The sequence below is a fragment of the Antechinus flavipes genome, chromosome 5, assembly GCF_016432865.1.
Source record: "Antechinus flavipes isolate AdamAnt ecotype Samford, QLD, Australia chromosome 5, AdamAnt_v2, whole genome shotgun sequence".
NCBI classification, from domain to species: Eukaryota; Metazoa; Chordata; class Mammalia; order Dasyuromorphia; family Dasyuridae; genus Antechinus; species Antechinus flavipes.
Genome location: NC_067402.1, coordinates 222,520,031 through 222,533,023, shown reverse-complemented (window position 1 = coordinate 222,533,023; position 12,993 = coordinate 222,520,031).

The following is a 12,993-nucleotide window of genomic DNA, read 5'->3' as shown; positions in this document are numbered from 1 at the left end:
ATCTACGCAATCTGCTGTCAAAAACTCCCCCGTTCTTAAGCCCAATCACTGATGACTAAAGCTTCTCACCTGGGTCCTCAATAGCTAAATCATTTAACTCTTTCCATACACCACACACACACACATACACACACACACATACACATACACATATACACACATGCAGGCACATTGAAGCACATTGAGGGATAAATCTTCTGCTTAAAAGCACAATAGCTTAAATTTCCTCCTAAAGTCCCTGATGCTCATCCAGGATAGAGAAAAATCTACTTGAATGGGTGATGGTGTTGTAGACACAAACGTGTTACAGATGAAAAAACCAAACAACCAATCATTGACAACACAATGAGTGAGATTAGGGAAGGGTAGGAATGTGCCCTTCTCCTGATAGCTGAGATGGAGTTACAACAAAGGGTCATTTAAGCTTCAAGGACCTATTTTAGATCCTTCCATATCTCTGATACCCTCAAAACCCCAAAGTGACTTAACAATTTCTGGCAATTAGGGTGGTAAGTCTGTTTTAATAAGTCTATTGGCCTCTTGGCCACTTTAAGGTTTGACAGGATAATTGTTTCTTGAGATTTTAACTGACCAAACAAAAAACTGGGGACACTTGGGGTTGGATCATCAACCAGTTCTTTGGAGGTTGGAGGTAACTTTCTGTGAGAGTATTGGCAATTCAAACTTGAAAATCTTTCTGAGAGGAAAACTGAAGACAGTGACCAGGCAAAAACCATACTGACAAGAACCAAACTTGGTCCAATTGAAGTTGTGCAACAGGTGTGATAATCTCTTCTTAGAGGATGTAATTAGATCTTTTGAACTAGATACATGCTACCTGCAGCAACTGCCTGGAAACTTGCCACTGACCTAAGGAAGACTAAATCCAACCAAGATCAGCTACTCTCTCCTGAGAGGTAAAGAGGAATGGAGGCCTGGGGTACCAGAAACTGAGTCAAGGAATATGTGCAAGGAAAGATTAAAGGAGCTCAGAGGTTAAAGATCTAAAAAGCAGAATAATTGGGGTGGGATTCAGGAAAGGCTTAGGATTGGTTGCTTCAAAAATGGGAAGCATTGGCATAAGAAGTGGACTTGTTCTATTGGTTCTAGAGAGGAGAGCTGCTGAAATTACAGGGTTCTGCAGAATTTTTTCAGAGGGATATCATTTGTTGTCTTCTCAACATGAAGAGGAGATTTTCTGTATGAAAAGAAACATTCCTGATTGGTAGAACTGACCCAAAATCAAATGGGTCTTGGGGAGACGGTAGATTCCCCTTATCAAAAGTATTTGGAGCTGGATGACACTTCATCAGAAAAGTTATAAGGAGAATCATGTCTTAGGTAGGTGTTGGTTAGATTAAATAATCCCTAGGGAAGGCTCTTCCTACTCTGAGATGCTGAATCTTTTTTTTTTTGGGGGGGGAGGAAGTTTATTTGTTTCTGGACAGATCATTTTGGACTAAATTCTCTTAAATTAAGCTGAAATTAACCTACCTATAACCTCCACCCATTGGTTCTCATTCTATCCTGTAATGCTTTGGCTCTCACCTGACCTCACCTCCAAAAGAAATTTGGAAAGTATTCTTGGGGCCTGTGAATTCTTGGACAAGCTGAAAGACTTTGGTACCTGAAAAGCAGTGGATTAGAAAGAGCTTTGTATTTACATTCAGAAGACTTATCCCCAACACTTCAATATATGCGTGATTTTGGTAAGCCATTTTTCCTGCTCTGTGTCCTCATGGGTGAAATGAAGGGGGGAAGGGCTCTTGTTCCACATGGCTTCTAGAGTCTCTTTCAATTCTTCATTTACAGCCCTCTGTGGTGATTTCAGCTCTTGGTCTGGGGAGGACTGAGACTTTATGTTTCTGTCTTTACTTTCTAACTTGATAAATCCCTTTTTAATATCTCAATCATTTCTGGATTTGTTTCTTGCTTGTAGTCTTGATCTTTCCTTTGTAATACAAGAAAGAAAAATAATTCAATAAAACCAGCCGTATCTGAATTTGGGGCAACATTCTTCACTCAGCATCTCTCCACTCTAAGGAAAATAATGAGATATATTTGCTCATCTCATCTTGGTCAAGAGTGATCATAGGAGTTAAACAGTATTAAAAGCTTCATTCTAGTGTTCTTTTCCTTTATGTTATTGTACTTATTGTCCAACTTAGTTTTCTCACCCTGCTTGTTTCACATTATACTAATTCAAACAAATCTTCCTGAGTTTGTCTGAATTCCTCATATTCATTGTTTTTTATGGTGTAAGAATATCCCATTGCAATCATACATCAGGATTATTTCTGCCACTGCAAGGTTGAGACTTTGGAAGGAAAATGAGATGTGGAGAGTAAAGGCCTTAGCTACTAGATGGTGTCACAGAATAGGACTTGGTTCTTTGAACCATGTGTTTAGGCTCCAAAAACATCTGACATGCTACACAATGTCCTGCATGCATATTCCTTCCCTTTTTGACTCAAAAGCACCTGAAAGAATTGATGTCTTCAAACCAATCTTGGCTTAAAGATACAATTAAGAAACTTTGAAACTGAAAATTCCAGGGGAGGGAAAAGATACCAGAAGTTGCAGCCCATTGTCATTATTTTTCAGATGTCAGAATCTCTTCTATCACAAAATAAGAAATGAGAATAGGACTTGAGTGGAAAAATTCATGAACCCCAGGCAATGAGGATTTGTAAAACAGGGAGCGATAAAAAGATCATCAGTTTAGAACTGGTAAGAATTTAAGGGATACTTGACTTCCTCATTTTACAGCTGAAAAAATTTAGGCCCAGAGAGATCAAGTGATTTATATAAGGTTACATAGTTAGAAAAAAGCAGAATCAGGATGGAAGCTCAAGTCTGGTGCCTACAGGTTTAGTATTTGGCACCAACACAAATTGGCACCTTGGTGTCAGAAAGACCCAAGTTCAAGTAATCACATGTGTTTATGGTTAAACCAATTAATTTCTCAGTTCTCTTTCACCCACTCACCCCCAACAACACTGTAAGATTATCATATACAGGTTGCTAATCTGTTCCACACCATTTCCTCAAAACTATTGTCCCTTCTTCTCTCATAGCCAAACTTCTAGCTATTTACACTCCTTGCCTCCACTTTCTCAAAGCCTTGCAATCTAGCATCTGACCTCACCACATAATAGGAATTTTCTTCAAACACATTTCCCCCCTTCTCTGCAGAGATAAAAGACTCTGGCTATGGAATATTTCATAAAATATCAGACCCATTTGATGTATTTCTTGGTTTGCTGACCTTTTCTTTTTACTTCCTTTCCTTTTCATCCTTCCTTCCCTCCTTTCTTTCTTTCTTCCTTCCTTGCTTTGTTCTGTCCTTCCCTCTTCCTCTCTTTCTCTTTCTCTTAGTTATAAAAAATGACTTGTTAGGAACAGAAAGGGGAAATATATTAAAATGAAAGTGTACAAAATAGAAATTATCAATAAAATTTTCTTTTAAAAGCAAGAAACTCATATTACCAAAGCTCTCTGAATTCCTAAATCCAAGGACTTTCTAAGTACTTTTCCTTTTTTTTAACCTCTTGAAGTATTTGACACTATTGGCTAACCAATTCTCTTGAACCCACTGTCATTTTTGGGTTATACTGACTCTTCTATCTTCTGAAATTCTCCCTATCTGTTCACCTATTTCTTATTAGTCTCCTTTCTGGCTCAAAAAACCTCATCTATACTTTCTGTGGATGCTCTTCAGGCCTCCATCCTGAGCTGTCACATCTCTTTATATTCTTGGAAATCTCCTCTGCTACATTGTTTCAGCTATCACCTCTGTAAAGATGACTTCTTTATCTCCATATCTAGCCTTTGGAACTCTAATATCACATCACCAATAGCCTACTGGACATCTCCATCTACATGTCTCAGAAGACCTCAAAATCCAATATGTCCAAATGTAATTCATTCTCTTCCTGCCTATGTATTCCTTTGACTTTCCTATTTCTATCTAGCGTACCATGATCTGTCTAATCAGTCATTAAACATTTACTAAGCACGCTCTTTATGACTAGAAACCTTGCTAAATGTTGGCAAACATTCTATGAGTCATCCTCAGTTCTTCATTTTCCTTCATCCTCATCCTTAATAAATTGTCAACACCAATCAATTTTATACCTACAACACCTTCCATATCTGTCCCCTTTTCTCCATTTATACCTTTAAATTTATTTTTTGAAATAGGTTTTGTTGATATATTTTGTTTTTACATCAGTGGAGTTTTATCTGGTATAAGTCCCTACTTCACTTCCCAGAGAGTTATCCCACATAACAAATATTTTTAAAGAGAAATAAAGAAAAAGATGAAGAATGGGGGGGAGGTATTAAAACTGATTACTACAAGTACAAAAACTAAAAATATGTATACTACTTCACACCTGTGGGGCTTCTATCTTTGCAAAGAATGAGATGGGGAAATCTTCTCATAACTCTTCTTTGGGATCATACTTGTTCTTTGTAATTTTACAACATTTATTTTTGATTGTTTTTAGTCATTTTTTAAGTCTTAGCTAAAGTTTTACATTCTACAAGAAATCTTTCTTGGTCTTAATGTTAGTACTATCTGAGAGAATGTTCAATTTATCCAATATGTATCTTGTTCAACATCGGTATTTCCATGTTAGCTCCCCTAATTAGATGGAGAGACCTTTGAGGGTCGGGTCTGGTTTTTATTTTCCTTGCATCCTCAGCCCCTAGAAAGCACCCAGTACATATTAGGTACTTAAGAGATGCTTGATGACTTGACTTCATTGGAGGTTGTTTCTTCCATTTACATTACAATAGTCATTGATCAAATTGTTTTCTTGGCTCTACTTCATTCTGAATCAGTTCATGCAAATCTTTCTATGATTTTCTGTACTCCTCATATTCATCATGTATTTTTTTCACAGTACAGAAATATTCAATTACATGGTTGAGCCATTCTCTAATCCATAGACATTTACATTTCTCCTAGTTCTTTGCTACAACAAAAAATGTTGCTATAGATATTTTAGTTTGTATGAGCATTTTCTTTCATCGATAACTTTCTGAAGGCATATACCCAATAATGGAATTTCTAGGTCAAAGAATATATACGTAAAATTATTTGCATAATTCCCCATTCACACTTAAGTCCCAGTTGTGTAAGACCACAGTAGCCAAAGAGTTGATCAGTTACTAGAAGGACAGTCTTGTGTTGCTGTGTAATTGTAGAAAGATGTGACACTGGACTGGCTGAGAAACCTCTGATCCCATGATTCTGGATATAGTGGGAGAAAGAGAGATTACAGGATCAGGGAGAGGTGATAGATGAAAAGTAAGGTGAAAACTTTGGATGGTGAAAGAAAAAGGTCACAGGAGTCTTGGGAAATTGGCCTCCCAAAGATTTCCTTTAATCCCCCAGCACCCAACTATCCCAGAGATTGCTTAGAGAAACCATGTCCATTGATTGAACTGAGATCTGATCTTGATTCTGAGTCAAAGTAATTATTTACTCTTGTGTATTCTATCATTTACCCTAATCTATATCCTGTTTGTATGAAAAATATATTTGCTCATTATTAGTGATTTTCTTTCCCATTACTAGTACTTTGTGGGAAGGAGCTATGTTTATCCTCCTGTTGGGCTTGCAGCTTTCTGGCCCAATGAGACAGAAAATTTTATTCTGAACCCAAAAAAAGAAACTTCTGAAGAAATACTGGTCAATAAAGGATATTTTGGCCAGGGGAGTTAAAGGAATGGTGAGTAGCAATTAATTTACATTCCCTTTTCAACAATAGCAATGTCAATTTGATTACTGCTTCCAAAGTTAGAGGACAAGGAGTATATATGTTTCAGCATAGCATGAGGATAATTGGAAGCCAGCAATGGTAGATCTGGGTGGTTACTATGATGAATGCGCATGAATCAGAAGCCTAGAAGTTTATGCCTACAGTATGTCTAATTTCCTCATGAAATCTTCATCCAATTTAGACTTAAAATGTGATTTTTCTCCTGTAGACACTCTACAATTTATTCATATCTTTAAACCATGGCATCCAAAGCAAAACACAGTATATTAGATGAGTTTTGACAAAGGTAGAATCAGTGGGACTATCCACATCCTTATTCCTCAGAAGCTATTCCTCTCTTAATGCTTCTGCATGAGGTTTCTGGAAGGCCACATTAGATTGCTGGCTCATATTGAGCTTGTGTTAAAACTCTGAGATCTTCTTCAGAACAATGGGTATATGATTTAGACATAAATGGTGATAGCATAAGTAATTAAGGGAGCATGGGGGGGGGGGGGGAGAATTACCTGTCACATTTATGGATAAAGGAAGAGTTTGTGACTAAACAAAAATTAGAAAGTATTGTGGAAAGTAAAATGTGTACTCTCGATTACACTAAATTTAAGTTATTTCACAAACAAAATCAATGCAGCCAAAATGGGAAGGAAAATAAGAAATTAGAGGAAGATGTTATTTCAAGTTTATCTTTAAAAAGGTCTCACCTCTCAAATATATAGGAAACTGAGCGAATTTTTTTTTTAAAAAGTCATTCTCCAATTGATAAATGGTCAGAAGATATGAAAGGCAGTTTTCAGAAGAAATCAAAGCTATATGAAAAAGAATAAGCTGATTTGAAAAACTTTGCTAATAAAGTAATTCTGAGGTTATAATTCATACCTATTAGCCTGGCAAAGATGACAAAAGAGGAAAATCCAAATGCAGAATAGATTATGGTAAAACAGGGATACAAATGCAGTGTTGTAATGAAGTTGTGAATTGGTCCAACCATTGTAGAAAGAAAGGTGTTTCTATGCCCATAAAGTCATCATTCTATGCATAATTTTTGTTTCAACTTTTAACTCAACTATATTACTACTACACTCAACTATATTACTAACTGAGACCCCAGAGAAAGAGGGATAGGCTTTATATATACAAAAATTTTCATAGCAATTCTTTTCATGATAGCCCAAACGTGGCAACTTCAGGAGCTATCTTCCTATTAAGGAATGACCACACAAGTCAAGGCATGTTAACTGTGCTATAAGAAATTATTAAATGAACATTTTCAAAGGAAACTAAATGATAGAGAATGAAGTTCAAAAAAAAAAAAAAGAAAAGAAAAACTGACTTTGAAAAACTTTGGAAATCATGAGCCAAAAGAATGGTGAAGAAACTAGTGTCCAGACAGAGAGATGAATAAAGTTAAAATGCAGAAAGAGATATGTATGCATCTTTGGACAGTTAATGGAGGAAATCGTTTTGCTGAATTGAGTAGCTATGCATTGAAAGACTCTTTTTTTTTTTCAGGGTTTTTTTTTTTTTATAATTTTGGCGTGTGTGTGTGTGTGTGTGTGTGTGCATGCATGTGTGTGCATGATAGGAAGAGAAAGAGAGGCAGACTGACAGTGGGGAGAGAGAGAGACAAATGAAAAGAGAGAAAAGAAAGGAAAAGAGAAAAGAGAGAAAGGAAGAAGAAAAAGAGGAAAAGGAGAGAGAAAAGGGAGAAAGAGGAAATAGGATGAAGAAAAAGAGAGGGAGAGACAGAGAGAGAAGGTAAGGAAAAGGAAAAGAGGGAGGACAAGGGAAAGGAGGGGGAGAGACAGAGACATAGACAGAAAAACAGGGAAAGACAGAGAGGCAGAGACAGAGACAGAGACAAAGGCAGGAAGAGGGAGAGAGACAGAGACAGAGTATTCCCTTCTCTTTTTTCTTGTGTCCTTTCTTACCCTATGAAAAGAAGTAGGGAGATGAGGAGGGGGTGGGGAAGAGAATTATGTGGTTGGGTGATCATCACCTAAAGTAACCAAATAGCAATTTCTAAGAGTATCCTCCCAAATATCAGTTTCCTGCTAGCTACATTTTAACTTGTTATTGTTTTCTTATATTTAAGTGGAAATCTGGTTCCTGCTTTTCTCCTGGTCAATAGTTTAACAGGGAAAAATAAAATTTATGTTCAATTGTTTCCATAGCAACCATCTCTGATCCATCTGTTTTCCTTTACAGACTACCTTTTTTTTTTTTTTAAAGAGACCCTAGCTCTGTCTAGCTACCACTGTTTTTAAAATATTGTATTATACATTATGGACTAATTAAGAATTTTTTTCAACATTAATTTTGACTATATATGATTTTATACAAAATATATCAATTTTTTAAAACTGTCACAAAAGCTAAGGCTTTTGATGAGCAAAGGCTTATGAAAAATCTTAAAGAATACCAAATGAGCTTTTAAAAAGCAATGTTTGAAGAGGGCAGGAGGAAGGGAGAAAGAGGAGGGAGTGAAAGAGACTGAGGCAGAGAAAAAAAAAGAAACACTTTTGTTAAATAAAAAACTAGAAATAAAGTAGTCAACAATTGAAATATTGTTGAATAAATTATGCTATATAAATGGTGTAATTTTGTTACTCTGTAAAGAAGTTTGTGGGGTAGGGACTTAAGGAAAATGGATAAAGTTTATTTAAAAGCTTTCTAGGGAGTCAATAGATGAAGAATTAAAATATTGCTGACCAACAACAGGACCTAGATGATATTACATTATATAATTTATAGTGTAAACAATCACTATGATACTGAGACTTCCTCTATTATTGTTCAGAATTCTTAGAGACATAAAAGGGGGATAATTGCGGTTTCTCCTTGTTGGGGATTGGCAAGGTATATATAACAGTGGATCAAGGGAAATAGATTTCAGGATGCTGGCAAAAGGTGTTGTTGCTGCTGTTGTTGATTGTTCATTTTCCAAGAGGAACAATGACATCATAGAGTGATATCTTGATTTGCTCGTGAACTGGATTTAAATGAGGCAGAATTAGCTTCAGGCTCTCAGTAGCAGGACAAAAATCAAGAGGACTGGTGATATTCTAGGATGCACTGTCGAAATAATTGACCATGATCTTTAAGGTCTTTAACAGTTTTAAAATTCAAGTTCTACGAATCCAACCATTCTGAATTATGCCCCAAAAGTTACCAAATTGTGCATATCCTTTGATCCACCAGTGTTACTGCTGGGTTTATATCCCAAGATCTTAAAGAAGGGAAAGGGACCTGTATGTGCCAAAATGTTTATGGCAGCCCTTTTTGTAGTGGCCAGAAATTGGAAACTGAGTGGATACTCATCAATTGGAGAATGATTGGGTCAATTGTGGTATATGAATGTTATGAAATATTATTGTTCTGTAAGAAATGACCAGCAGGATGAATAGAGAGAGGCTTGGAGAAATTTACATGAACTGATGCTAAGTGAAATGAGCAGAACCAGGAGATTATTATACACTTCAAAAACAATACTGTATGAGGATGTATTCTGATGGAAGTGGATATCTTCAACAAAGAGAAGAGCTAATTCAGTTCCAATTGATCAATGGTGGACAGAATCAACTACACCCAGAGAAGGAACACTGGGAAATGAATGTGAACTACTTGCATTTTTGTTTTTCTTCCCAGATTACTTTTATCTTCTGAATCCAATTCTTCTTGTGCAACAAGAGAACTGTTAAGTTCTGCATGCATATATTGTATTTAGGATATACTATAACATATTTAACATGTATAAGACTGCCTGCCATCTAGGGGAGGGGATGGAGGGAGAGAAGGGAAAAGTCGGAACAGAAGTGAGTACAAGGGATAATGTTGTAAAAAATTACCCATGCATATGTTCTGTCAATAAAAAGTTATTTTAAAAAAACCTCAAAAATAAAAAAAATTAAAATTAGAAAAAAATTCAGGTTCTATATTAACCTTAATTTGAGTTTAAGGACAGGGCCAAGACACCTTTCCCACAATTTGAGGACAGATTCCTAGGGCACAGTATATTGCTGCTTTTCCTCTCCAAAGAAAACATAAGCACAACATAACTTCAATGAAGAAATGTAAGCTAGTGACATCCCCATCAAAATGTTCTTGAATTTCTAGGTGAGGTCTCTCCCAAATACTAGAATCATATCTCCAGTGATCTGTAAGACCTCTTCACCTGAAACAAAACTTATGTCTACCCCTCTCCACCTCAATCCCTCTCTCTAACTTCATTCTTTCTGTTATAAGTAGAGTTATTCCTTCTATATCTCAAAGATTGTATGCCTTCCTCCTAATCCCCCCTCCCTCACAGCAACCTGGAAAAATCTGAGTAAAATTTGCTGGCCCTTCCTTCTTACCAAAGAAGTATGATTTTTCTTTTTCATGTATGGGGTGTTTACAGCACTTTATTGTACAATTTAGGTTAAATATTTTATCATAGACTATATTATACTATATTATATACTTATATATACATATGTTTTACATATGTATATATATTTTATGGATTTGTAAATTTCTAAACTTTTTCTGTGGTCTGCTGGCCTTTGCATGTCATCTGCTGTTTCTGCAAAACTTCCCCAAAATTCCCATTTAAATTTTATGCCAACTGATGATTTTTCAAAATTGGAATGGGGAAAGTTGAGATGTGAAAAGGATAATTGTATCTCTGTTTTCCTAGTTGCTCATACTTGAAACCTTCATGGCATCTTTAATTACTTTCTCTCCAGGTCCTCTACTGACAGTTACAAAATTCTAACAATTATTTTTTTCAGCATTCTAGCGGTATCCTCCCTGAGGCATTTCTCTATTCTACAATAATCAAATGGTCTGAGTTACTGTTCTACACTCTCTTTGCTTCTTCTGTGCTATTCCACACCATACCACATAAAGCAATACATGAAGACTAAATTTTAGAAGAAATTTTTTTCACAGTCTCTTCTCTCTTCATTGATTCTCTGTTAACTTCAGAAAGAAGTTGTAACTACCAGACTTTTCTCCTACTATTTCACTAAGTGAATCTTCTGTTTGAGCCAAGAGGAATACCTCTATATTCCATTTTCTTTGTTTGTTTGGGGATTTTTTGCTGAGGCAATTGGGGTTAGGTGACTTGCCCAGGGTCACATAACTAGGAAGTATTAAGTATCTGAGGTCAGATTTGAACTCAGGTCCTTCTGACTTCAGAGCTGGTACTCTATCCACTGCACCACCTAGCTGCCCCATTCCAGCTTCTTAAAACTGTGGTTTTTGACCTCAAATGAGATCTCGTAACTGAATATGAGGATGGCAAAATTGTGATTTATTATCAGTGAATGTTTGATTTGTATATCTATTTTACATACTGGGTGATGGATTCCTGAGTAACTGGGTGTGATTGACAGAGGAAAAAAAGGAGTCTTACTGGAACTGCTCCCTAGAGCAGGCAGGGAAAGGAAGGGCACTGATAGGGATCAATTTAGCCTCATAGTCCCATCCTCTGTAGAGGTCATGTGCAGGCCCACCTTGCTATGTACAGTCAGATATCCAAGTTATGTCGATTTCTATTATAAAGCTGTCCATGGCTCAGACCATCTTTGCTGAACCCCTTTGGGGTTATGTCTACCACATAACTCTACCTTATAGTCTTTCCCTCCCTCCCTTCTCCATGCAATGTGATGTCTCTCCTCTCATCCCCCACCATCCCGCCTCTATTCTTTCTCTTTCTTATAAATAACTAACTCTTTTAGGATGCTACAATTCTTTATAAATTTAGCCTGACAGCTAAGGGCATACTCTAATTTCATGGGATGTTCCCTTTCTTCTGGTTAATTGTGAGTTCTACTAGGGAATTTGTCTTTTCCATCACTAATTGTTGAAACCCCTTTCCTTGCTAACTATCTGCTCTTCCAACTTTATTTCATATTTACCATATTCATTTCATATTCACATTCTATAATCTTTCTCCTAAATAAACCTACCTTTTGCCAAAGAGAATGGCCAATGTAAATCCGTCAGTAACCAAACTCCAACATTTGGCATCTATGATCTCATTGTTTGGAATCAGCAATTGTCTCATAAATCACATTATTGAGGTCATGTAAAAATATCTCAGGCAAAAAGAAAAAGTTTAAGAAGCCTTGCTCTACAAGATTTGTACATGTTTTTATTCATCTCATTATCCCCACTTGTCAGTCCTGTCCCCGCCTTTGGCCAATTCCTGCCAAGTATCCTCTCCCACCCACAATAATTTACATATTATCTAAATTCACAGTACAGTTTTTTAAAAATCAGGAAATGTTAGAGCTGAAAGGTTAAGAGATCATTTCGCAATTCACTTACAATCTCTCTGGGTCTCAGTTTCCCTAAGGAAGTGATGCAAGTGCCCCATCTTCCACCCTGTACTGTTCAACTTTTTTTTTTTTTTTTTTTTGGACACAGATTGCTTTATCATAATGGCTTATGATATGAGTTGGAAAGAATATTCAGACAAAACTAGGAAACAGATCCTGAAAGACTGGAATGAGTAAAATCAAATAAGTTCATATTTAACATCATTAACTGTAAAACCCTGGGGCTTAAAAATTTTTAATTGATGTCTTTTTTTCACATTACTATGATTTCCCCCGGTATTTTTTCTTTTCCCCCTTTCAGAGAGTCACCCCATATAAGAATATCATAAAAACAAAACAAATAAATAACCAGCCTAAGTGATCAACATGTGGAAAAGACTCAAAATATATGCAACATTCACCATTTGTGGACCTCCCACCTCTGCAAAGGGTGAACTGGAGGAAGGTAGAGGAAAGTTCAAGCCACGTTTTAAATTTAGGTTTCCTTAATTTGTTTGAAATCTACAGCAGACATACAAAATAACTGGAGGATTATGGGAAGACCATCAGAGTCCCCCTCCAATAAAAGGTCCAAGGAACACTTGCCAGGAATCCACTTAAGCGAAGAAGTAGGAAGTGTTAAAACTTTTCAAGTTAACAACCTTCCTCTTCCCCGCCCGCGTTGACTTGAAAGGAAATTGCCTCATGGAAATCACGTGCCTTCACTTCTTCCAATTGAAATTTAGCGGTTGTCGCTTCCCCTGATCCCCATGGAAACAATCACCGCCTCTTTCCAATCGTCCCGCCTCCTTGGTGGTCTATTTCGGCTGTGCTATTGACTTATCAAGATGACAATCAAGAACCCGCGCTTGTTTTGGGAAGACCTGGTTGAAAGCCCT